Raw genomic sequence first — 4854 nt, 5'->3', positions numbered from 1 at the left:
GGGAGCGAACGGGAGATGGAGACTGCGGGGGTTTCGCGGAGCGCTGGGGCTGCGGGGGTTGCACGGGGGATGGAGGCTGCCGAGGACACACATCACCCTCTAGGGAACCGTTTCGGTCCCAGGGTGGGACTGTGATGGCCAATAGGTCCAACAGGTCCCTGTGGTCGTGGAGTCCTGTGGGGCAGCGGGAGCCCTCGGGAGCCCCAGGCATGGCACAAGGGGTCTGGGTCTCCCTGAAAGCAGGGGAAGGTGATAATCAAGGTTCTAAGAAGGATCTGGGACAAGAGGGGACCTGTGCACTACAATGATACCTGGAACACAGCCTTTGGTGGCCAGGGGATGTAGGGAGTCCTGGAGAGTGGGGACATGAAGGACAAAGGGCTTGGGAGTATCCAGGAACCAAACCACGGATGACAAGGGACCTGAGGGTCCTCTGGGGCATGGGAATGCAGGTTCCCCTGGGCAGAGGATGGTCCTGGTCAAGGTTGCCAGGTGGTTCCAGGATAAGAAGGACCTGTGCAATGAAGGTCCCCGCAGCAGGGCCATAATGGTCTGGGGCTGTGAGGGAATGGGGATCATGACAGTCAGGAAAGATCATCCAGGAGTGGAGGCTGTGACTGGGCTCATGATGACCCCATACAGACTGATGCTGGAGGTGTAGGGTGGCAGCTGCTTGGGGCAGAGCAGGAGGTTGTGAATCACTTGAATTCTCCTGAACTGGGACAACTGGGACATTGAGAACAGAGGGCCTTGGCCTGCCCCAGAGCAAGGGTTGAATCCTGCTTGTCTGCAAGCTAGACAAGCCCATCCTGCCACTGTTCCTTCCTCCGTACTTCTTTGATATCACTTTAACTGATTTTTTCCCACAGCTAGGGATGTAACAGCCTTCACTCGCATGCTGCCTGAGGCAACTGCACAGGACATACCATCCAAAACTGGCTCTTATTAAAACATGGGGAACTCCTGAAGACCCCGTCACCTCCTCTCAGTGGGCTTGGTTCCTCAGCACCTGGGTTGAATCAAGTATCTCAGCCAGCCACAGCGGCCAACAGACCCCTCTGCTTCAGGGCACTTTTGCCTGCTGGGCCAGGGGGTGCCTTGAGAGCAGCCACAGGCAGTCATCCTACAAAGAGCTGCTGAGGGGCTGGAGAAATGTCTGCTCATACTGACATTCATCCCTGGTACATCAATTTTAACAGCTTGTCCCTGGCTTTTTGGATGGCAACCAGATTTCAGCTGATTTCAACCTCTCCCGCTGAGTCACCACGAGTTCTGCATCCAGGCTGCATTCATTCGCCTTTTCACCTCAAAGAGAGGAAAAGCCCATGATGTCAGGGAGCTCAGGGACTCTTAAATCCCTCAAGTAGGAGCCAGCCCCTCACCTAGCCCTTCAATGGGATCAGATCTTCCTGCCTTCAGTGCTGCTTTTCCCCCTCTTCTGTGGGTCCAGCAGCCAAAGGGTTTTCTCTGAACTGGTCAGGGATGAGACAGTGTTGGTTCTGATCTTCCTGGCATTGCACACATTTAAACCTCCTCCTCCTCCTCCTCTTCCTTCAGTTGCCAGGGGTTTCTATGGGAATAAATTCTTTTTCATGCTTGGGATTTATCTTTTCCTCAGTATTCACACCTCCAAGTAGAGGCAGAGGGGGCCAGAACTGCCGAACCCATGGATGCCATTGGTGGCAAGAGGGAGCTGGCAAGACTAGAGGCCCTGGGACCTTTCATTTTCCCTGTTTCTGGAAGAAAGATTTCATGAAAAAGACAGAGACCATAAAACTCCAACAAAATGCTCCAGCATGACTCTCTTACCCCAAAGTTCCTGTTGCAATGGCGCTATCTCAACATGGCAGAGGTGAGCTGGGACCCCTAACCCTGCTGCAGGCAGCTCTGCACCCCTTGGCCACCCTTCCCACAGTGTCACCCAGTGCTGGCAGTGCCACAAGGACCCCTCCTGAGGTGGGCAGCTGATGGTGGACAGAGCCCACAGCTGCCATCAGCAGAGAGGGCTGTAGAGGTGACCAGCTGGGAAGCAGAGGCCTGAATCCAAGCCCCGAGGCAGGGCAGGGTTTGACACCCATCCACAGCTCCAGGCTGCAGCCTGTGCTGCACACAGGGCTGGTCTGGGGCAGGAGGAGAAGCAGCCTGGGGCAGATGTGCTGGCTGCCCAGGCTGGCTGTGCAGGCACCAGCAGGATCAATGGGCCTCTATTGAAGGGCTTCATGGGCATCGGGTACCACCCCAGGCACAGGCAGTCCAGTGACGATGTGCAGAGGAGTCACAGCTAAATTTAGCCTCATTTGTGCGTGAGTGTGATGTGTTTATTCTTTCCCTTAAATAAGAACGTTGTTGGGAGCCAGTGGCTGCTGGTTCTGCTTCGCTCAGCCCTGGACCTTGGATGGGTTGTTTCAGTCAAGCTATTCGAAAGAGGGAGAAACGAGAATAAGCAGTTGGTGAGACATATCCCAAAGACCTATTTTCAAAAATGCTCAGGAGCCATTTCCCAGAATCCAGCAGTGCACACAAAGCAGTGGGAGTGTGACTTTGGTGGCTGTGGGGATGTGCTGGTGCTGAGGGAGGGGTGTCTTCCAGGTAAAGCTGCTCCATGGGCATGGGATGACATGCTGGAGCCTTGACCATAGTGAGGGATGTCTTGGGCAGGTTGGTGATGGGCCCCATCCTGCATCCCACCTTGGCTGGACATCCCACCCCTAGGGCAGGCACAATCTGCCCCAGTCTCACATCACCAGGACAGCAAAAGGCACACACCTTGCTGGCTCCAAAATAATCAGAACCAGAATGACAGCCGGGCAATTAGATCTTGGGTGCTCCAAAAGAGACACCTCAAACCTTGCCCAGAGGTCCCACATTGGTGCCAGGATGGATTGGTGTCCCCAGAACTGCTGGGCTTCATGCAGAACAAGGCAGGGCTGCACTGTGGGCTGTGGGCAGGGATAGGGATAGGGACAGGCAGGAGCCAGCCCTGCTGCTCCACATCCTGACACCACACATTCCACTGAAGCTGCCTGGGAAGGTGAAATCCTGCAGGGAGCTCAGCATCCTCTCCCTGCCACAGAGCCCTGAGCCCAGGATGGAGCAGAGGCTGTGACCTGGCCCAGGGCAGAGCTGGGCTGTGCCCTGTGTGCCCCACAAAGCATGTGCTGGGGCTGGCGAGCTGCCCGTCCCCCCCGGCTGCCTCCTGCCCTCCAAACACAGGGCTGCCAGTAATTTTCCATCCTGGCTGTGAGCTCTGCCCTAACGAGATGTTCTCCTCTGTCCCTCTAACAGGCCTGGGCCCCATTCAAGTTTCTCTGTTCATTCAGACCCTGAGTCCCCTCACTGTTTTGCTGCTCAAGCTGTTCACCAGTTCTGCAGGATGGCTGCTCCTCTGAGCCCTGTTCCTCACAGTGCTCACAGCCCCTCTGCCTCAGGGCAATGGGATGATTTTGTCCAAAAGCCAGGAAAAAAAAAAAGAAAAAAAAAACACCAGAAACCAGTCAAGAAAAATTCCCATGGCTCAGCTGCACTGGGGCCAGGAACAAGGCAGCCCTGGGGACTTTTCCCTCAGCCATTTCTAAAGCTGCCTCTGCACAGGAACCTCTGCCTGGAATTGAAGGTCTGGTCCATCAGCTGCACTGGTTGGCTGAGCACATCAGAGTAAAGTTGATCTCCAGAGGAAGGTTCCTGGCCCTGGAGCACTGTGCCTGCAGGGTGTGTGCTGCCTTCAGCTCCTTCCCCTTGCAATGAAGCTGCTCAACTCTGACCTCACTTTAGGCAATCATTTTGTGGGCCTGGAGAGCCACCCACTACCAGGAGACACCTCTTCCAGAGGCAGAATTCTGTGCCCATCTCTCCAGAGCAGGCTCCTCCATCCCCTCCTGCCTCCCCCCAGGCACAGGAGCCAGCAGCAGCAGCAGCACTGCCCAGGCCCACTGTGCTGCTTCTGCCCGGAGCCAAGCCAGGCTTTAAATAAATCCCTGTCAGCAGAGCCCAGGCGGGTGCTCAGAGTGAGGCATGTGTGTGTTTAGCAGGTTGATAGGCGTGAGACAGAGCACAGACAGCAGGGGCTCTCTCCTCGGAGGCCAGAGACTGGCACATTCTCAAAGGCAGCATTAATCAGCATTTTCAACTGCACAGCACCTGTCACAACACAGCAGAGTTGCCCACTCTTACCTTCTCTCAGAGGAGGGAATAATGCCATTTCCAAGGGCTGACCTCTCTAGCTGCAAGCTACTGTGATGCTTTGGGGGAGGGTGATGGATTTGGAACACTGAATTTCTATTCTCAGAGTTTCCACAGTTCCCCAGTCCCCACCAGCTGCAGCCACTTGCAGTCCCTCCTCCTGATGGTCAAGAAAGCCCTCACAGGAGCAGCCCAACACCAGCTCCCCTTGCCTTGCACCCCAAGAGCTCTGCCCCTGACCTTCTCCTTGGCCCTCAGCTGATCAATATCTCTAGCTCTGGTCCATCAATCCTAACGATTTCATCCCACTTCTCACTAATGCACTCTATTGTTATGCTGCATTTGGGCCATGGACCTGTCAGATGCTGGGAGAGTGGCAGAGGGCTGGCCAAAGGTGTGTCACTGCTGTCCCAGGACAGCACACTGACTCTGAAACACCAACCTCTCTCCCTTCCTGAGGCAGGCCTTCATCTCTTCCTCCCACAGCTTTTGGCTCACTGGACAACCACAAACCTCCTTCCCTCAGCTATCCAGCTCCCTGCACACTCATCCTCTCCTTCCCTTTTTAGCCCTGTCCCTTGTAGAACCCTAAGACAAAACCAAGATGAAGTCCCCAAACTGGTTTGGGGAGAGCTGGATATCAGGTGCTGCCCTGTGCATCTTCCCACCTCTGGG

This window comes from Geospiza fortis, unplaced genomic scaffold (assembly GCF_000277835.1).
Source record: "Geospiza fortis unplaced genomic scaffold, GeoFor_1.0 scaffold97, whole genome shotgun sequence".
NCBI lineage: Eukaryota > Metazoa > Chordata > Aves > Passeriformes > Thraupidae > Geospiza > Geospiza fortis.
The sequence above is the reverse complement of the archived record's forward strand: the minus strand, read 5'-3'. Positions refer to the sequence as shown.